The sequence below is a fragment of the Artibeus jamaicensis genome, unplaced genomic scaffold (genome assembly GCF_021234435.1).
Source record: "Artibeus jamaicensis isolate MK-2021 breed Jamaican fruit bat unplaced genomic scaffold, CSHL_Jam_final contig_589, whole genome shotgun sequence".
Lineage (NCBI taxonomy): Eukaryota > Metazoa > Chordata > Mammalia > Chiroptera > Phyllostomidae > Artibeus > Artibeus jamaicensis.
The window spans coordinates 458,389-481,167 of NW_026521896.1; the positions used below are offsets into that span (position 1 = coordinate 458,389).

The 22,779-nt window shown below is 42.8% G+C and overlaps 1 protein-coding gene across 4 annotated transcripts in view; it reads right to left on the minus strand.

The window, feature by feature from the left end:
- Window positions 1-17,485, minus strand: part of GARRE1 (granule associated Rac and RHOG effector 1) — an 88,039-nt gene extending 70,554 nt beyond the window's left edge. For 2 of the 4 annotated variants that reach the window (XM_053670551.1, XM_053670549.1), the window contains exon 1: window positions 17,433-17,485. The gene's annotated coding sequence lies outside the window, so the exon portion shown is untranslated. The remainder of the gene's footprint in view (window positions 1-17,432) is intronic. The other 2 variants (XM_037137064.2, XM_053670550.1) reach the window with 2 other exon arrangements.
- Window positions 17,486-22,779: the final 5,294 nt, after the last annotated feature.

The following is a 22,779-nucleotide window of genomic DNA, read 5'->3' on the forward strand; positions in this document are numbered from 1 at the left end:
ATTATCTTTGCTGTACCATTCTGTTTACAACTGCCAGTTTCCTTTGTGTTTCCCTGCCAACTCCAACCCCTAATATCACAGAGCTCATTCAAGATATTCAAGAGTGCTAAGCACACTGTAAACATTCAATAGATATCTGTTGAATGATTAGTTCATTATTAGTGTTATTGAATGACCATTTCTTTATAGCATTCACACAGCCTTGCCATCCACAGAGGCAGCAGTTAAATGCTAGATATAAAATTCTGCTTTATAAGGAAAAAAAAGCTACTGATGACATATCATGTTTATACAACTACTCTTCAATAAAATGAACCATTCACTAAATGCCTTCGTTGGGTCAAGCATTATACCTGGAGCGTTAAATACATAATCTCATTTAATGCTCACTAAAACTACACAATACAAACAACTAACATTAACTTAATGGGTACTAAGTGCCAGGCATTTTGCTATGCACTTCACGCTGCTACCTAATTTAATGTTCACAATGACCCTGTGAGGTAGGTGGGGCACCTAAAGAGGTTAAGTGAGTTCTTCAACTTCTTGCCACTTGGACAAGGTAGCAGTCACCAACAGAGCTGAATTTGGGGCGTAGTAGTCTGCCCACAGGAGGCTGAGTGCTCCATCACTGTACTATTCCACCTATGTCCAATACCTAAGCAAAAACATTGTTTCTCACTCTTAGGAGATGATTTAAATAAAGCTGTAGGCTTCTTGGAATTGACAGGAAGTTGAACTAGAGTGATGAAATGTTATCTGCCCTAGCTGGTGTGGCTCAGTGGATTATGTGCTGGCCTGTGAACCAGAGTACAGCAGGTTCAATTCCTGGTTGGGACACATGCCTAGGTGGCGGGCCAGGTCCCCAGTGAGAGGCATGTGAGTAGCAACCACACATTGATGTTTCTCTCCCTCTTTCTCCTTCCTTCCCTTCTGTTTAAAAATAAAATAAAATCTTTTTTAAAAAGTAATCTATCTCTTATTAGAACTGCAGTCCCCAACCTTTTTGGCACCCATGAACCAGATATCCTAAATGCCTTTCATCCTCTCTTTTACACCCTTGCCACTCAGTTTCCAAGGAACTACCCTTCCAGAGCAAGCATTTAAGGCTGAGAATGCCATTTATGAGGACCAGAAGATAGGCTGCTAGATTCTCAGGCTGCAGCTCTTTCAATGAAAACACACAGAAGGTATATCTCAAAACTAGCTGATAGACAAAAACAAAATCTAAGTAGCAAACTAAAAATGTATGAGAATGTTAGATACTAGAATTAGAAACTAACAAATGGCTATCCCAAGGAACCAAACATTCCATTTTATTCCACTTCACAAAATTAGTAAATCAGAATTCAATCTATTAACACAGTGGTTCTCAACAGTGGAGATGATTACACATGCATACATGCCCAGGGGACATTTGGCAATGTCTGGAAGCATATTTTAGTTGTCATAACTGGGGGAGTGCTAGTGGGTAAGGCCAGAAATGCTGTTAAATATCCTACAATGCACAGTACAGCCCCCTGTTCACCTAAAGACAAAGAATTATCCACCCAAAAGGTCAAAAGTGCAGCTATTGAGGAACTGCTAAACAAATGCCTTAAGCTCCTTTCATATTCTAGTACCTAATGTATAAAAAAGTTACATCTTCCTGGGAAGATGATACAAACTTCCACATAAATTAAGCTACAACAGGTCCATAAGGCAGTAAGAGGTATCACTGGGAAGAGATGGGTAAATGCTAAAGTGTTTTAGAAACAAATGCAATGAGTTTAGAGGAAGGAGAGTGCCATAGAGGCTGAGGCCTGGTCAGAGATCTCTGAGAGCAGATGGGTCTCCTTAGTTCACCTCAGGCCTGCCACTCAAGGCCCCCAAAGAAACCAGAATCTACCTTGCCAGACTTCCTCATAACAGGTCCCTTCAAATGACCCTCTGTTCCTGCCACACTGTTTACCCACAACAGCTAGCCCACAGGGTCACTACCTCCCACCCCTATTGTTACCACTGAAAAACCCCTCACCTACTTCACAAAAGCTCTGCCCTCCATTTGAGCTGCACCTGCCCCTCCACCAAAGTTGAGGAGGACATGCTGTCATACTAACCCAATGGTGTGCCCATGGAAAAATGCTTTAAATGGCTCAGGCCCTAAGGCCTTGTCCTCTCCCACCTAAAATCAGTGTTTAGCAGCAGCCATCCAGGAGCTGCCTCATTTCCTGTAGCTGCTTGGTAAAAATAGGAAGTCGGGAAGGAAGTTCACAAAGCAGAAACAAAAGTAATCACTGCCCAGCTTCCTGAACACAAATCACTAAACAGGGAGGATATCATTAAAACATCAAAACCAAAAGCAGGCATGGAGAGCCAAGGCCAGAGGAAAGGAAGTAACATTTCTGGGTTCACCAAACCCAGACTTGCCCAAAGAAAAAATATGCAACACTGGACACTGTTTCTATTATAAAGAAACAGTTTCCAAGAAATTAATTTAAATAATAAATAAATTAAAAGCGTGCTAATTTAAAGAATCATGTCAAATTCCTGAAACATTAAAGTCTTATCAGAATAAAAAATATCAATGAGCCCTGGCTGGTGTAGCTCAGTGGATTGAGCCCGGGCTGCAAAGTGAAGAGTCGCTGCTTTGATTCCCAGTCAGGGCACATGCCTGCGTTGCAGGCCAGGTCCCCAGTTGAGGGCCATGTGAGAGGCAACCACACACTGATATTTCTCTCCCTCTCTTTCTCCTTTCCTTCCCTTCTCTCTAATAATAAATAAATAAAATCTTTAAAAAAAGACTTTATCAATGAAAAAGTTTTAAGGAGACCAAGATTAAACTATTTTCTTTCCTTTTAGTCAAGAAGTTACTACTAAAACTGCTGTTAAAACAAAACAAAATAAAAAGTTAATAAATAACTGGTTGACAAAAATCTGAAGCCCATGTTATCCTATGTTGAGCTATGAAAACTCAAGTAGAAACAACACTACTAAATAAATACTCTAATCACAGAATTCTAAATAATTCTAATCAGAGTTTGAATCTACCAGTTAAAATAAAGGCGCTTCCACACCTGCACCCCACCAACAGTCAACCCTGTGAGTTGGGCCTGGATGCTTCAGGCACCCCAGCATGCAGATGCTACCAGTGTCTGCTGCCAAGGAGCTTCGGGTCTGCCTCCTCATGTGACACCTGATTGCCACCTGTGTTGTCACTTGCTGTATAACAATTTGTCACCAGAAAATATGACATTCCTCTACAAGACAAAGCAAGTCATTACCAGATCTGAAGACCTTTTACATTTGACTACAAATGTAAATCTACATTTACATTTGGTAATCTACAAATGGTAATCTACAAATGACTGATAATTCCATTTAAGCAGAAGGAAAAAAATTTCTAACACAAGTCAATAGAGTTGAAATTTAGTTTCTAAATAATACAGATTTTTAAAAAATAGGCCAAATGTGTTAAACAGTCACATAAGTGAAGAACAGTTTAATTTTGTTAAAACTGAGGGTATTTGTGGGGTGGGGGGGAAGAGGAAGATCAAAGGCTAGTGTCAGTATATAAATAAGTAGAAAAGTAAATGAAGTGGAAGGTAATCACCATATATACAGTTTCATTAAAAAATTGTGAACATTTAATTTTTTTAAATCCAATATTACTTGGCCCTGCTGAGGATAGACCTAGCTATCTGTCTGACTTATTGTACTAAATCAACTTACTGTATTCCAAGATTCATGTTTAGTCTTCTTATGAAGTCAAAAGACTAACTCTCAAAGTCTGCTGCCTTTAAAACAAAACAAATACTAGAACTTTTGAAAGAATTTTATTAGAAAAACACTCTGAGTCTAAAATATCTTTGTTAAACAGAAACTTTCAAAAGAAAACCAAAAGTGGGGTTGGGAGACAAAGCATGGCCAAGAAAAGATTTACTTATAAACAACTACCACATATCACAAAAGGGTGAACAAAATCGATTCTTAAAATTCTGAAAAAGTTTGCTCAGGAAAAATGAAGTTTTTATCTTTGGTCCATAAAATGGCTTTGGACCATTAAATATTTTTACATCAGCCCTAGCTGATGTGGCTCAGTGACTTGAAGGTGGACCTGAGAACCAAGGGGTTGCTGGTTTGTTTCCCAGTCAGGGCACATGCCTGCGTTGCAGGCACCCACACACTGATGTTTCTCTCCCTCTTTCTCTCTCCCTTTCCCTCTCTAAAAATAAATAAACAAAATCTTACATTTTTTTTACATCAAATGCTCCCAAGCACTATGAAAACATTCCCAACAACAAATTGTGCTCCTTGATGAAAATTCAAGGGTATATCAAGAATGAGAATAACTAACTACTTTAAAGTAAATCATTTCTTAAAACCACAAAGCACTGATGCAATTTTTTAATCCCAATTTATTTTTAAGAATTCCAAAAAATCGACATCTATTAAAAACCTGTAGTTTATTTTTGTTACAATGTGTTACAGTATAAAAAAGCCACTGAGCTTTGTTTAAGCCTAGTTTTATCCCAGTTATCCAAAAAGTTTCCAAATTTGTAAAAGCAAGCTGAACTAGTGAGAATATATCAATTAGAAAGTTATTTCAGTAAACTTAAAATTCTATAGTGCTACTAGTTCTTAACAATTTGCACTGTGAAACCTACCCATAATTGACTTCAAATGGGAAAAACAAGTATTTATCAAGAAGCATATAGACTTCCAGCCAAGACAGTGGCATAGGTAGATATGCTTTGCTGCCTCGAATAACCATAAGAAGGATCACAACTAACTTCAAAACTAGAAACAACCAGAACTGCCAAAAAAATTGAACTGTATGGTAGTCCAAGGATTTAAAGAAGAAATATTCATCCAGACTGGTAGGAGGGGTGGAAACGGGGAGCTGGGGCAGAAAGGACACAGTGCAGTGCAGGTGGCAGCAGCAACTGATGGAATGGGCAGTCCCACATTCACATGCAGCAGATAAAAACCGTGATGGACACCTGGGGAGAGAGTGATCCAGCCCCAGGCTAGACTGTGCAGCCCAGGATTCCAGTGCCAGGAAATAAAGTCTACTGACTTTTGGCTGTAAAAACCAGCGTGGGGTGGGGCAGCAGAATAAACTGCCAGTCTCTCAAGAGAGTCTGTTTAAAAGACCTGTATGGGACTTCCGCCAAGATGGAGAAGTAGGTGGAGGGTCCACCTCGCCTCTGTGCACAACCAAATCTAAGAACAACTATTTTTAACAGCAGTCACAACCAAGCCACACGGAAAATCGACAATACGGAGTCCAAAGGACAACTAGATACTCGGCTGGACCGGTACGAGGAGCCAGGCCAGCAGCGGAGCAGGTTAGCAAGAAAAAATTCCCGGGGCGGTGCGCGGTTCGCGCAGGGAACCGAGGGCGCGATTGCGAGCGAGCTGGCTGCCGGAGCGCACAAAGAAGGGGCGCGGTGGGTCGCTCAGTCGCGCGCATTTACGTGCGGAGAAGCCAGTGAGAAGGGAAGCCGGCGCAATACCGATCGGATAAACCCCATGCGTGCGGAGTGACTGGAAACGCTGGGCTAGCGGAGAGGAACGCCATTGCTCCCTCTCTGACCCCGCCCCCACACACAGCGTCACAAACCAGCGACCTGGGTCGCCCCGTCCTGGTAAACAACTAAGGCTTCGCTCCGCTCACTTAACAGCGCGAACAGACCAAAAATGGCTCTAGGACAACTCAGAGCCCCAGAACCGATAGATCTAAGCGATGAAGAAATAGCCAGTCTTTCAGATGCACAGTTCAAAACACTGGTTATAAAGATCCTTACAGAACTGGTTGACTTTAGCCACAAATTAGAGAAACATATGGAAGCTAAATTAATTGAAATGAATGGGGATACAAAAGATTCCAATAGTAATGGAAAGAAAATTGGGACTCAAATCAAGGGAGAGAACCAGAAGGAAGAAAAAAATGGTCAAACAGAAAGGAATGAAGAAATAAGAATTCAGAAAAATGAGGAGAAGATTAGGAACCTCCAGGACATCTTTAAACGTTCCAACATCCGAATTATAGGGGTACCAGAAGGGGGAAAGGCACAACCACCAGTTGAAAAATTATTTGAACAAATAATAAAGGAGAATTTCCCCAAGATGGCAAAGGAAATAGACTTCCGAGAAATCCAGGAAGCTCAGAGAGTCCCAAAGAAGTTGGACTCAAGAAGGAACACACCAAGGCACATCATAATTACATTAGCCAAGATTAAAATGAAGGAGAGAATCTTAGAAGCAGCAAGAGCTAAGGGGACAGTCACCTACAAAGGAGTTCCCATCAGACTGTCAGCTGATTTCTCAAAAGAGACCTTACAGGCAAGAAGGGGCTGGAAAGAGGTATTCCAAGTCATGAAATCCAAAGACCTACATCCAAGATTGCTCTATCCAGCAAAACTTTCATTTAGAATGGAAGGACAGATAAAGTGCTTCTCAGATAAGACCAAATTCAAGGAGTTCATCATCACCAAACCCTTATTATATGAAATGTTAAAGGGACTTACCTAAGAAAAAGAAGATAAAAAAGACGAACAGTGAAAGGACAGCAAACTCACAGTTATTAAGAACCACACCTAAAACAAAAGCAAACTAAGAGGATAGCTAGATCAGGAGCAGAACCAGAGAAATGAAGATCTCAGGGAGGGTTAGCAATAGGGGAGTGGGAGGAGGGGAAGGGGGGAGAAGGTACAGAAAATAAGTAGCATAGATAGTAGATAGAAAATACATAGGGGGAGGGTAAGAATAGTAGGGGAAATACAGAATCTAAAGAAATTGAGACACATGTTCATGAACTAAAGGGGGAAATGGTGGGGGAGGGGTATGCAGGGTGGAGGGGAAAGGAGGGGGGAATAGAGCAAATGTAATGGCATAATCAATTAAAAAATTATATTTAAAAAAAAAAATAAAAATAAAAGACCTGTATGGTCCTGGAACGTACGCAAACCCACCCACTCTGGTATTCACCACCAGGGCAGCAGCTAGAAGGGCACCAGTCACACACAGGAAGTAGGGGAAATGACTGCAAAGGGGTGAGTGCTGAGCAAAGGGCATTGTTCCCTCTCTGACCCCTCCCCAACATACAGTGCCACAAAGCAGTGAAGCAGATTGCCTTGCTCTGGCAATACTTAAGGCTCTGCTGGTAACAGGTGTGTCAAGACAGGAGTCAAAGCAGCTCTACCTAATACACAGAAACAAACTTAGGGAGGCTGCCAAATTGAGGAGACAAATAAATATGGCCCAAATGGAAGAACAGATCAAAACTCCAGAAAAGAAACTAAGCAAAACGGAGATAACCAACCTATCAGATGCAGAGTTCAAAACACTGTTGATGAGGATGTTCAGAGAACTCAGTGAGTACGGCGAATGCACAAGGGAAAAAATGAAGGTTACAATAAGTGAAATAAAGAAAAATCCACAGGGAACCAACAGTGAAGGGAAGGAAGCTGGGGTTAAAATCAACAATTTGGAACATAAAGAAGAAATAAACAGTCAACTAGTACAGAATGAAGAAAAAAGAATTTTTTTAAAATGAGAGAATAAGAAGACTCTGGGATATCTCCAAATGTTCCAACATCCAAATCATAGGGCTGCCAGAAGGAGAAGAGGAAGAGCAAGAAATTAAAAACTTATCTGAAAAAATAATAAAAAAAAATTTCCCCAATTTGGTAAGGGAATTTCATCTACAAGTCCAGGAAGCACATAGAGTTACAAACAAGTGGGACCAAAAAAAAGACACACCAAGACACATCACAGTTAAAATGCCAAAGGTTAAAAATAATCATTTTTTAAAGACTTTATCTATTTATTTTTAGAGAGAGGAGAAGGGAGGGAGACAGAGAGGAAGAGAAACATTAATATGTGGTTGCTTCTCCTGTTCTCCCTACTGGGGGCCTGCCCGTAACCCAGGCATGTGCCCTAACTGGGAATTGAACCAGTGACCCTTTGGTTCCCAGGTCAGTGCTTGCTTCACTGAGCCACACCAGCCAGGGGCTAAAGAGAGAATTTTTTTTTAAAGATTTTATTTATTTATCTTTAGAGGGGAAGGGAAGGAGAGAGGGAGAGAAACATCAATGTATGGTTGCCTTTTGTGCATACCCTGCTGGGAATCGAACCACAATTGTCTGGTTTGCAAGCCCGCACTCAGTCCACTAAGCTACACCAGCCAGGGCTTAAAGAGAGAATCTTAAAAGCAGCAAGAGAACAGAAGAGAGTTACCTACAGAGGAGTTCCCATAAGACTATCAGCTGATTTCCCAAAAGAAACCTTGAAGGCAAGAAGGGGCTAGAAAGAAGTACTCAAAGGGACAAAAAGCAAGGACTTATAACCATGATTACTCTCTCCAGCAAAGCTATCATTTAGAATGGAAGGGCAGATGAAGTGCTTCCCTGATAAGGTTAAGCTAAAGGAGTTCATCATCACCAAACCTTTAATTACATGAAATGTTAAAGGGACTTATTAAGAAAAAGGAGATCAAAACTATGAACAGTAAAATGATGACAAACTCACAACTATTAACAACTGAATCTAAAAAAACAAAAACAAAAATAAACTAAGCAAATAACTAGAACAGGAACAGAATCACAAATGGAGATCATTTGGAGGGTCATCAGCAGAGATAGGGGAGGGGGAGGGGGAAAAGTACAGGTATTAAGCAGCATAAATGGTAGGTACAGAATAGACAAGGGGAGGTTAAGAATAGTATAGGAGATGGAGAAGCCAAAGAACTTGTATGTACAACCCATGGACATGAACTAAGAGGGGACTGCTGGAGGGTAGGGGGCTACCAAGCAGAGGGCGGCAAAGGGGAAAAAATTGGGACAACTACAAAAGTATAATCAATAGAATATACTTTAAAGACACAGGGATGAAAACTGGGGGAAGGGAATGGGAGAGAGGGGGGAGACAGGGCGGGGGGGGTGGCTGGGATGGGAGAAATAGACAAAAAATGTACTTGAAAAATAACTAAATAAAAATTTTTAAAAAAGAATATACTTTAAAAAAGCATATACACAAATAGGTAAGTCAAACTATAATTTCAAAATTATCTTACTATGGAGAGGAATTATATAAATTTTAGATAAATACACTTCAGATCTAGGATCATTTCTGAAAATTTAAGGCATCCATAGAAAATTTTATCAATGAATAACTGTAGCAGATTCCTCCTCCAGGCTGGGAACACTGACACCAATTTTATACACCCAGCAAGCCTGCTCATTCCTGAAAAAGAACAGCAAGTTAGTCACAGCGAGGGAGCCCATTCTTCCCCACAAACATTCCAGCAGGTCAAATATTTAGCGATGAGTACATTTAAGGAGTCTCCTCCCCACCACTCCCACAGGCAGGGATGACAACCTCAGAAAGCAGTCCTGCAGTGGCTCACCAGACTGGTTTTCAGAATCTGTCTCTCATCTAGGCCCAGAGCCTTAACATACTTGAACATTCACTTAGGTCCTACTATGTGGATGGCACTGTTCCAGGCACTGAAGATGCAGTAGTGAATAAGACACACAATTATTGCTCCCTAGGAGCTTACCTCCACCCTTAATGAAGAAAAAAAAGAGAAAATACTCATGTTTTTACCTTGTACGTAAGATGCTCCAATACTAAGAGATTTCACAGAAACAGGCACTGCCAAAGTGTCGGAGTTATGGTTATGGGTTTGAGAGTCAGACTGACCTAGATAAGAATTCCTTTCTCAGTAATTATCAGTTGAAAAATGACGCTTATTAACTCTACGACCTTAGGCAAGTTACTTGAACTCTTGTGCCTCTATTCCCTCAGTAGTATGCTAGGATTAAGTCTATAAAGGACAGCACTTGGCATAACCCTAAACCTCACCCAGTAAATGAAGCTATTGCTCTGAACAGGGCAGGAACTACTCAGAGGGCAGCATTTTATCTTCTACTGAAATTCCTCATTCTGACCTACCATTAGTAAAACAAACAAACAAATAAATAAACATACTCCACTCGCTTCAAACTATTGCATAGTTACAACAACTTTCAAAAATATTACTTACCTTCCTGCAACTCTGGTCTGAACTCCCAAAGTCCTGGAAACAAACTAAAAGGAGTGCTGCCCTGTGTCCTCCAGAAGGAAAGGAGGTCACAGCTCCTTCCATTTCCCTGCTCTATTCCCTCCTCTTTCAGCCCCAGACTAGAAGAACAAGGACACTGCTGAGGAAGGGACCCCCTGGAATTACAAAGTTACTTTAAGTACTAGGATATGGTGTATGTATTCTCTACTGCATTGAAACCCAAGGGCCGAATAGGTGGATCCTTCTGAGCTGGTGAGAGGGACCACTTTTGCCTCTCCCAGCCTAGGTTACAACAGCCTACAGCAAGTACTTAAGTCTAGGAGCCAAGCCAGTTTTCCTCTGCCTGTGTTCTCCACTTCTGGGACCTGGGAGTTGGGTGGAAGAAAACTCATGTAACCCCAAGTTCCCTAGTCATAATTATTACCTCACTAGCACCTAATCCTCAAATCATTTTTAATAGAACATTAGATTTTTTCCAGGTAATATTTAACTTTACTTCTATACTCAAAAACTTCTAATGATTGATTGACTGAGTGTATTTATTTTTAGAGAGAGGGGAAGGGAGGGAGAAAGAGAAGGAAACATCAATATACAAGAGATACATTAATCAGTCCCCCCCCCCGCACACCCCCAAATGGGGACCTGGCCTGCAACCAAGGCATGTGCCCTGACTAGGTATCAAACCTGCGACCTTTGGGTTGGAAGGCTGGTGCTCAATCCAGTAAGCCATACATACCAGGGCATCAAAAACTTTTCTAGCCCTGGCTTGGTGTGGCTCAGTGGATTGGGCACAGGCCTGTGGATTGGGAATCACTGGTTTGATTCCCAATAGGGGCACATGCCTGGGTTGTGGGCCAGGTCCCCAGTGGGGGGATGTGTGGGAGGCAGTCACACATTGATGTTTCTCTCCCTCTTTTTCCCTTCCCCTCTGTCTAAAAATAATGGATGAAATCTTTAAAAAAAACAAACAAAAACCCCTTTGCATTATGATTCTTTGCAACTACCAATTTAAAAAATCACATATCTGACAGTGGTGGCCCAGATACAAGGAACATAGTCAAATGGTTTAAAAAAACAACACAGTAACATCTAGGAATGAATCCTAGAAATAAACCCAGGAAATAATGGGACCTGCATTATGGAAGCTCACTGGCAGCCCTGTCTACAAGCATCAACCTGGAAGTCCTGTGCGGTCCTGCATTAAGGAGTCAGTAAATAAATTACACAGAAACACCTCACCATCTGGAAGATCAAGGTAAAAACCACATTTCACAAGTCCAAGATTTTATCATTCATAAACTGTATTATTTTATATATGTTAAGAAAAAAATCTGCCATATAACAACGACACATGGCATGTCCCAATTCCAGTCTCCCTTAAGGCTCTTTCCTGCCTCATTTCTCTACCTCAGTTCATCTGGAATACATATCTGCTTTGGAACAAGTCCCTTTGTGTCTTCCTCTCTCCTTTAACTTTTTCTAGAACTTATCCTTATTTAAGATCTGTTTGAATGAAACCATCTTGGGCCCCTTCAGTGCCCATGGAGACTTTCCTGAGTTCCTAAAGCCTCCACTGCCATTGCTCCTTTTAACGTTGTACGGCTTCCCTTTCCAAATGAATCCTAAGCACACAGAGACAGAGGAGAAACCCATCTTTGCATTCACTGCGTTGCATAGACCACCACCACCACCACCACCACCACAAAAACTCTTACATCTATCAGTAACTGTTTTAAAGACTCCACAAATATTAACTCATTTAACCCTCACTATAACCCCAGGAGGTAGGTACTATTACCTCCCCATTTTTAGACAGGTTAAAATGAGGTAAATAAAGGTCATAACTTAGAGGTTAGTGACTAATATATGGCAGAGGCAGGACTCAAACCCAAGCAATCTAGGTAGAGTCCTTACTTTTAACCTCTATGCTACATTCTCTCTCTAAATGTCTCTCATTTACACAGCAGACATTTAACTTTTTATTTTTATTAGCCCTGGCTTATGTAGCTCAGTGGATTGAGCACAGGCTATAAACCAAAGGGTTGCCAGTTCTATTCCCAGTCAGGGCACATGACTGGGTTATGGGCCAGGTCCCCAGTTAGGGGGTATGCAAGAGGCAACCACACACTAATATTTCTCTCCCTCTCTCTTCCACTCTCCCTAAAAATTAATAAATCCTTAAAAATAAATAAGCAAATTTTATTTGTATTAGTTTTTAATTGAAATATAACATGCATACAGAGTGAAAAAATTCATACTACAAAAGGGTATATATAAAAGAAAAGCTAGATCAGTCTAACAGCCTAGATTTCTGAGTCCTCGTCCCAAAGGCAACAACTGTTTCTTTTATATTATTCTAGAAATTTGTGTACTTAGAAACCTTTTAGATATCTTTCTCTTACTCCTTCATTCCCTCTCTGCCTTCCTTTCTTTTTTTTTTCCCTCACCAGAGGACATTTTATCATTGCTTTTAGAGAGAGAAAGAGGTGGGGTAGGGGTGGAAAGAGAAATACAGAAGCATCAATTGGTTGCCTTCTTGTATACATCCCAAATGGGGATTGAACCTGCAACCTAGGTATGTGTCCTCACTGGGAATTGAACCTGCAAACTTTTGATCTATGGGATGACGCTCCAAACAACTGAGCCACTTGAGCCAGGGCTTGCTTGCTTGCTTGCTTGCTTGCTTGTTGTTGTTGGGCATATATACATGTTGTTCTGTATCTTGCTTTTTTCACTTAATAGTATTTCTCTGAGCTTGATACATATCTGCACCCATGCTATTTTACTCAATTTTAAGATACACATATTTTCACACCTTTACCCAAGATAGTTTCATGAAGTCAGAGGGTCTTGGTGGGCTTGGCTTCATCAGGAAATAGAAATCATGAAAGCTTTTTTAATGTACAAAAGACATCAAGAGTTAGCCTTTCAGAAATGAGCATGCTGAATCAAGAGAGACCTACCAGATATTCAACATGTCACTTCTCCTATGATAGTAATAGGAAGTACCTACATCCTAGGGTTGTTACGAGGACTAACCAACGTAAGCACTTAGCACAAAACCTGACTAGCACAGTGAATCTAAGAGATTAACATCACACCTGAGGCACTGTTAGTGGCAAGTTATTGTTACTATTTCTTCAAGAGCTGGCCCCACTTTCCAGTATTTCCCTTTACTCCTCTATTCATTCATACCTGTCCTTCCTTCACCCTAAATCTCCTGCAGATGACATGCTTCATGCTTGCTCACATCTACACTTTTGTATCTATTATTACCCTGCCTAAGTTTTCTCCACTTACAGAGGTGCTAGACTCATTAACTTTTTCCCACAGCACTCAGCTCAAGCACAACCTTCCCTTAAGAAAGTCTTCCCTGACAACCGCATGCAGCTGGATTCTCTGAAGGAGGAGTTTGGGAAGATCCTATCTGTCATGACTTCCACCTTCTGGTGCTCAGCTTTGTCAGTACACTCAGGTTCAGCAGGACTGATTCAAGCTATCTCAGTTCAAAGATGACTGATACATTAACCAGAAGGCCACTTACTAAGTTTATATATACCGATGAGAGTTAATACTTACTGACCCCTTAGCAGATGCCATGGCAGAAAGGAGGAGGTGTTATTACTATTATTCCCATTCTACAGAGGAGGAAACAGATCAGCCAGCTTCCCCAGAACATAACCCAAGTAGTCTGGATGCAAAGATCTCACATTCTCTCCTTTTTGGGAACTCTTCATGTGAAGTCATGTTCTAACCAGAGGGTATTAGGAGCATGGAATCAAAGCAAAGGTAAGTTCTCCTGGCTAAAGGCATCAACAGGGATGCACCCATGTGGTAGTACAGAGGCCGGGTGGGGAACTATACAGTTCCTCTGCTCAGGGCACCCACACAGTGCTACAGACACATCACCCAATTCCTCTCTTGGACCCACCGTCTCAACTCCCTTGTTCTAGAAACAGTCTTTCTTCAGAGGATACAAAATTAGGTTTAAGCATTCAGGCTACAAAGCATTCCAATCATGCTTTCCTGGGGTTATAACTGGGTTATTTTGGTTGAACTTAAAAGTTTTCCCTGAAATTCTTCAAACTACATTTATAAAATGTCTCTTGGCTTATATGTTTTCTATAGATAGCTGTTTTGTGTAAAAATTATTCTGATTTAATTCTTAGATAATCATTGATTCATTCATTCAACAAAAACATAATTATTCCCAGAACATTATGTTGTAGGCCCTGGAGACAATAGCACTGAACAGGCAAGATCTCTAAAACCTGGTTGAGCTTATGTGTCTTCTGCTTTTCTAGGCACTTAAGATACTTTATGGCAATCACTTATTTGGTTTTCTTCCCCAGACTGGGCCTTGTAGTTAGATCTTTCAATCTTCCAGTATAGTAACTGCCCTATACTGCCAAAACTTCATAAATATAAGCTGACTAAATTCACTGAATTTCATCTTTCTCATCCAGGGTGGAACCAGATTATGTCTGAAGTCCCTGAACAAAGGTACAAATTGTGCCCTATAAATTGTAGGGATAGAAAACATGGCAAATAGAACCCAAGTCAAGAAGAAAAAAGAGATGTGATATGTCAGTGAGTAAGAACCCAAGTAAGGAAAGACAGGCCATTGTGGGAGGCAGTGAAGGGCTCCATCATATGGAGAAAGTATGGCCTCAGGAACCAGTCCAGGGTCAGTTATAGGGAGAAAAGGAAATCACCTGCATCAAAGCCTGAGTTGGGGTGACTGAGTGGAGGCAGGGTGAGGGGGTGAAGTCTCTATCTAGAAGTCATGTACTGAATGAGTGGGAAGGAGCATGTATTGGGGAACAGGGATAGAAGCATAAAGATGGGCCTTAGAAAATGCTCCCAGGCAGAGGCAGGAAGAGAAGCAGCAAAAACACAGGCACAAGGTTAAGAAAATGACCACAACAGCTCCAAGTCAAGAAGGCCAATCAACAGGAGGTTCACAACAGCAAGAAAGAATGGCTCACAATGCCAAAAATTTATGGTCAAGGTCAAGAGAAATGAGTAAGCAGCAGCCACTGCATCTACCAATCAGGGAACCCTCAAGAGAGCAGTTTCAGTAGAGATAAAGACATTTGAAGCACAACCCCTGACACATTCAGGCTCTCTGAACTTGTACTAAGAGAAAATGGCATCCTGCCTTTTCAGTAACTCCAAAATGAAGCAATTCCTTGTTCAAGCCAACATTTTTCTACCTAGGAAAATCATAATTTTCCACTAAGGACAAAATCACAGGAGGGAAAAGAGAATGGACATCCAACTCATCTGATGCCCCAGCCTACCAACTCTCAGATGCAATTATTTTCCTACAGACTTTGAAGACTCACTTAAAGCCGGTTTATTGGATGTCAGGTTTTCAACAGAATAAATATTTAGTAAAATTTTCAACAGAATCATGTGCAACTTGTTTTAAAAAAATTTTGTAAAGATGCTTAAAACATGCTGTCTTCCAAAAATCCAGAGATAATTTTAGATTGAAAAATCTAGGCTTGCCAAGGGAATCTGAGAGCTTTTCTATCTTGGTCTCCAATGCTAACCTACGTACTCGTGTGCAAAAATAGAGGAAGATTAGAATCTCAAATACCAGACTGAAAAGTTGCCACAACAAATCTGAACTCTTCATATGGGTTGTTATCTTGTCAGTAAGAAAACAAATGAAACAGCAATAAACTATTTACTTTAACAGAGAAAAAACTCAAACATGAAATATTTCCTGGATTTGTAAAGGAACATAATTTTTTAAAATACTGTAAATAGAATTTAAAAACAGCATACACAAAATCTAAACATCCAATGTGTAAGTAATCCTTTTACAAACACATACTTAGAATTTTAGATCTAAAATATAATAAAATGGCAATTATAACTTTTTGGTAAAATTGGGACAACTAACCCATTTGGAAAATATTTTATATCTTACACCAAAACCAAATTGTAAGTAAACAGCTAAAAGTAAACGAAAAAAACCCTGTGAAATGAGAAGTAAACATGAATGGAATTTAACATTGGGATAAAGATTTTTATTTTTTAAATTATATTTTATTGATTATGCTATTACAGTCATCCTGATTTTTCTCCCTTTGCCCTCCTCTACCCAGGATCCTCTCACTCCCTCAAACAATCCCCCCTCCATTGTTCATGTCCTTGGGTCACACATATAAGTTCTTTGGCTTCTCCATTTCCTATGCTGTACTTCACAACTTCATGGCTATTCTGTAACTACCTATTTGTACTAGTGATGAAGAATAGTTTTTAAACATGTCAACGAGGGAAAGAAAATACTATGTATTTTTTTAAATGAATATTACCTTTTCCTTCGTTTGTACATGTATCCTATAACAATCAGAAAAATCCTTTTAGCTGAATTGTTTATTGTAACAAACGGGAAACAATCTAAATGTTCACCTGTAGCTAGAGCTTAGTAAGATTTATGACATACAACAGTATACTATTAAAATGATAATACATGCTTGTATTTATTGATACCACCAAAATGTTAGCAATGGTTGTCACTGATAGGTTTGCAGATGACTCATTTTAAAAAGTACTGTCACAATACTTTTTGCGTGGTCTTGAATGTGAGAAGAGAATGAATTGCTTTTATAATGGAGGTGAGGGGCAAAAACCAGCTATATCTAAATTACCCCCTCCCCAAGCTAAGTGTTTATGTGGCCAATTTTGTGAGGACTATAAACAAAATTCTTATCATGCCAAGCAGGCACGCTTCTTTCCCGGCCCGGTGCGGAGCAGGAAGACACACCCCTGACCCTGCACTGGCCGCACGCGCGCAGGTCCTTCATCCTCCTCAGGCCCGGTCCTCAGGGGTCCCCGCAGAACCACCCCCAGCCCGACTGCGCCAGCGAGCTCAGCGGAGCCGGAAAACCGTGCTCTTGGGCGGCCCACCGCAGGGAAGGTGCGTGCAGCCAGCCGGACAGCCGCGGGGCGGCGAGAGGGCCACGTCTCCAGCCAGTCCCGGCGGACCCCGGCCTCCCACAGGCCGCCGTCCCTCCGCCGACCACTCCGAGGGCTTCCGGAGCCGGTCTCCGTGCCCGCCGGAGAGAGCTCCTCGCCCCGCCCCTCCAGCTCCGTGTCCGCGGGGTCCCCGCAGCTCCCCGGGCCCGGGCACGAGACCAAAGGGCCCTTCAGGCTTCCGTCCGCCTGGCCAGCGCCCCCAGAGCACGGCGTCCTCCACAGCGGACGGGCAAGGGGCGGGAGCCTAGGAATCTGCGCCTTGTGGTCCCCAGCGGAGCGGCGCCCCACGAACTCCTCCATTTTCCAGACCCGCCCGCGACCCACCGGTCACCGGCCGCCCCTAACCCCTCCCGCCTGCGCCAGGCAAAGCCCCCTTGCGCTTGTTCCTCACCTGCGACGCGCCCCGGCCTCCAGCGCACGGCCCTGACCGGCTGTGTACACCGGAAGTGACGTCTACGGGCCGGCCCCGCCCCCCGGCCGACGCCGGTGTGGCTACCGACCCAGCAACTCGGAGCTGAGCACCTCTTGCGCGAGCCGGACCTAGGCTGCCCCTTGCCTCCTTCCTTGAAGACTGAGGACCTACATGTGGGACACTTCGGGCTGGGAATGAGGATAGGCGTCCCCCCGTCCTCTGTGGTATCTTGGCCTCAGGACGAGAAGGGTCAGCTGCGTCCTTGCGGATTTATTATTGCAATAGATTACTGAAATATTAAGCGCTTACTAGATGCCAGGCCCTGACAGGCACTGTAAGACCGGTTAATGCCCTCACCTTCAAAGGTTTATTCTCTGGTGGTGGAAACAATAAAATTGTCGCAAATACCCGTGGTGATATAGTGCCAATTGTGACAAGTGGTAGGAGGGGAAAGTGGAGGAGGAAGGGAGAGTGTTCCCTGACCTAGTTAGTGAAGGCTGTTGATCCGGAAATTCTTCCAGGAAATGAGCAGGAGTTAAGGTCCTAAGGGAAAGAAGAAGAAGGAGGGGGGAAAAACCCGAAAGTTGGGGAAATTAGGAGGAAAAGACATTTCAGCAGAAGAAACAGCAGGTGCCTTCAAGGGCTTTGTATTCAATAAACTAGGGTGTTTCCCTGACCTGTGTGGGTCAGTTGGTTGGGCGTCATCCCGCAAAGCAACAGGTGGCTGGTTTGATTCCTCCGCAGGGCACATGCTTGGGTTTCCGGTTTGGTCCCAGGTCAGGGGCTTATGAGAGGTAACCCATCATTGTTTCTCTCCTCCTTCTCCCTCCCTTCCCCTCCCTCTGGAAGGGAGGGAGAGGGAGGGAGGGAGAGAGGGAGGGAGGGGGAGAGGGAGGGAGGGAGGGAGGGAGGAAGGAAGGAAGGAAGGAAAGGAAGGAAAGGAAGGAAAGGAAGGAAAGAAGGAAAGAAAGAAAGAAGGAAGGAAGGAAGGAAGGAAGGAAGGAAGGAAGGAAGGAAGGAAGGAAGGAAGGAAAGAAAAGAAAAGAAAAGAAAAGAAAAGAAAAGAAAAGAAAAGAAAAGAAAAGAAAAGAAAGAAACTAGGATGGTAAGGTCTTACCTGAGAGCATTGGCAAAACCGAGTTTTAAGAAAGGGTGATTTTACCATACTTGTGGATGTAAAGGGATTACTTGTACTATATTGTGGGAGGCAAAAGTGGATGTAGATTTGTATGCCTATGTTCATAGCATTATTCATAATCAAAAAGGTAGAAGCAACCCAAGTGTCCACTAGTGGACGAATGGATAAACAAAGTGTGGAATATCCATACAATGGGATATTATTCAGCCTTAATAAGGAGACATTCTGACATATGCTATAAATTAATAAACTTAAAGACATAAACAAGTGAAAAGGCCAGTCACACACACAAAAAAACATATATTCTATAATTCCATTTATATGAGGTATCTAGAATAGTCAAGTTTATAGAGATAGAAAGTAGAATGTTATTTGCCAGAGTAGGGGAGCATAGGGAGTTTGTATTTAATGGGTACAGAATTTCAGGTGGGGAAGGTAAAAACATTCTGGAGGTGGACATGGTGATGGTTGCAGAAAAAAGTGAATTTAGTTAATGCCACAAAATTATACATTTAAAAACAGTTATAATAGTACATTTTATCCATATTTTACCACAGTTAACCAATCAATAGATGTAGAGATCAGTCAGGAGGCTATTTCAATAGTTCAAGCAAAAGGCGATCCTGATTTAGACCAGGACACCCACATTTTGTTGTTGTTCTTTTATCCATCAGATAAAAGTTTGACTATCACCTAGATTTTATTTATAAATTATAATATGCACTAATATATTTACATTATGAAACATACATAAAAAGAATTTCAAATAATAAAAAGAACAGTATACATAAGAGTTCTAATAGTTTCTTCCTGTTTCCCTGTAGATTGCCTTCTTATACTAGTGGGTATGTGAACCTCAGTTTGAAAGCCACTCACGGACTAATAGTGGCAATGGGGAATAAAGTCAATCATTAAATAGATAAAGAGGGTTGGGAAGAAGAGGGGATCCTAAATCTCTCCTGGTTTTCTGGAACCAGCCATTGTAGTGGTGACACTCATAGTGGTGGGCAGCTCCTGAAGAAGACCACGTTTGGAGGGGGAGAAGATGGGGAAAAGACCGTGGCTGTCATTTTGAATATGACATCAAAGAGGAAATACTAAGTAGACACTTGGGGGCAGGGATCTGGAGCTTAGGAGAGTGCTGGGGATGTCCCTAGAGTTTAGTTGCTCATTGAACTGTGGGAAGGGGCTGCAGGTGGGTGTAAATTTAGGGGAGGCTATTTTGTGGTTGGCTTTTTAATGGTGGAAGCAACTAAAACATTTCAGTATCAGAGAGGAAGATCTGGTTGACAGTAAGAGAATTAAGTATATAGGAGAGAGATGATCTGGTTCATTTCGTGATTCTGAAAATGCCGGAGGGGGATCAAAACTGCTTGACAATGGGCTTACCTCTGGCTGCAGCAAAGAGTGAGGGGAGCTTGGGGACAGAGGCGTGAGGAGAGTGGAAAGCAGAAAGGTGCATTGACCGTAGAAATGTGGTAGAATTTCTAAATTGAATGAAGGATCTATTTCAGGTTGATAACCATTAATTCAGAATAGAACCTTCTTTGTGATTAAGTGGCTTGTCCCAGCAGCTTTCAGGTAAAAGTGAAGAGGGTGAAGAAGGTGGAACAAGGATTCACCTGAGAGTTGAATGGCAGAGAGAGGGTAAGAGTGTTATTGACATGATGGCCCATGGAACCAAAGGTAAGGGAGGAGGGATGTGAGATGAAAGAGAACAGCTGGGTTGGAAAAAGTGTTCCTAGGTGCTAGTGTCGTTGTACTTATGTAGGCTGGAAAAGGGTTCAAAGATGATGGTGTCTGGCTTCTGAAAGGGCCAACTGTGGCTCCTGCAGTCCCAGGACAAGCTTATCTATGTGGAGGTCCTCCTACCGCCTACTCCAGGCTCCAGAAGCCTCCAGTGTCCATGTCTAAAGGCACCTGCTAAACAGTGAGTGGGACTTTAAAAGAGGTTCCCTCCCCATGAGGCAGGCTCTGACCCATGTGCCCAGCCACTGCTGCTCACTTCACTCCAAACATCATGGTTGCGGAGTAAAGTGCTAGAAACCACTCGTGCCTGGAACCACTTGGGCCCCTTCTGTAGACTTCAATCCAGAGCCAGGAGGCTCCAGAGACACATTCAGCCATATGTACAGTTAGTATTCAAACTCATTGTGAACACCTCCAACCATGGGTGGCCTCTCTGAAGCTCTGACCTCTCAAGCTTATCTGAGGGTGTTCTGTCTTGTGGACATATTGAGTCCTCTTTGTGAGCATAGAACATACCTACCTAGGAGGTAGGTAGAGTTATCATATCTATCTCCTCAAAGTTTGGACTATTTGTTTTCATTCATCAAACACACATTCATGTACAGGAGGAGGAAAAAACACCCACATACCCACCATACAGGTTGGAGACATTTGTCACTTCATGTCACCTTTATTCCAAGCTCTCTTGCACCAGCATGCCAACAAAAGGATGGAGCCCACAGGGTCTAGAGATGGGAGCTGGTCCCTCCTAGAGCCTTGGTCTTCACAGACAAGCTGTGATCCTCCAGCTCTTCACAGAGGTCTATGACTCTTCATAGACCTCTGTGTGCTTCAACATGCACATGGGGATGGGATGGCACCCCAGAGATCACCAGACCAACACCTCAATTTACCACCTAGGACACCAAGCAGGCCCAGGCAAGGAAACAGGGTTTCTCCCTGAATCTACCTGATGCCTTGTGTATCTGCTATGTGCAGTGTTTAAGCTAGATCCTGTGGAAGGGATGAGAGTCTTCGAGGTCCCTGCACGTGAAAGGGGTGCAGAAAAAGGTTTCAAAGGCTCCTCAGTGACTGAAGAGCCCTGTATTAGTGAGATGGGCCAGAGATACACCTTGACCTTGGCATGAGATGCCTCCTCTTAGAAAATAAAAGCAGATTTGCTATGGCTAGTTTTTATGAGGGCTTCACATTCTTATCATCAAAAGGGCTGCAGAATACAAACCTAGAGGGGCTCATAAGGGATGAGAACGATTTTCTTAAGCAAGCAAAGTTCTTACTGTTGGCCTGCACAGCCCTCATGGATATAAAAGCCAGGACTTCCAGGCTGCACTTTTACACATTAGTTTTTAATGGTCCTGTCTGAAAGAAGAGCCTTCAGGGAAGGAGTTTTCACAATCAAGTGTTCTTGGGAGAGAGGGAAAGGGGCAATAGGCTTGAGTGTGGAGAGATTAACTTTTCTACTTTACCTTACTGGTCTCCCTTGGGCAGCATGTGGAAGCTGCAGGATGGGCTGTGAGCCCCAGAAAGGGTAGCTGTGTTCCAGAATCCACAGGATTTGGGAGAAAATCTGGAGAGGGTTGGCCAGACGTTCTGCATGCAGAGTAGCTGTCTGTCTGCTGCGTATGAAGAGACTGGGGTGAGGGCAGTCCACTCTAGCTCGAGTGGTGTGGCTCAGGCAGGAAAGAGGGTGAGGGCACTGTGGGTCATGTGCTGAAGAGGAAACTTCCCCGTGTCCAGATTGCCTCCCTGAGGAAGCCACTCCCTATCCTTCCATCTCCCCTGAATGTAACCATTTGAGCATCCTGTTATCCTTTCTCCACTCCACCCTCTCTTGGCTGGAAATGGCTGTGCTGTGGCCAAGATGGCCTAGCCAGGCAGAGCCATTGGCTTCTGTCTCACCCTACTTCCAAGATTTGCCTTTGATCATTCTGAGAGTTTGGGGTTGGCGAGGGCCTGGGAGACCCCTGATGGGTGGGCTGGACTACAGGACCTTCAGGCCCCTTCCACTGGAACCAGTACAAGATGCCTGGTACCACCTTAGGGAACACGAGATACAGGCAGGAGAAACTGTTGGGGGGATTCCCTGAGGGCTCTCCAGAGCTAGATGAAGCAGAGGTATCTGGATGCATGAGGAGCTGCCAAATGGACTAGGGACCACCCTGGAGGCTATGCCCACCATTTATCTGCTAGGAAGGTCTACACAGTAGAGAAGGATTATTTTCCAGGACCCCTAGACTATCAGAAGTACAAGGGGATACAACCAGAAAAGGAAAGAAAGGTGTGCTGGGGAAGAAACCAGACAAGGTTCTGGTGCTGGGGCCTGTGACCTTGACGTTATGATACCCTGAACACCTGGGCAGTTCCAGTTCATTTCACAGCCAACAGAGCCAAACCCTGCTTTCCTCAGATTTGAATATGTGGACGTGGCCATGGGCACCA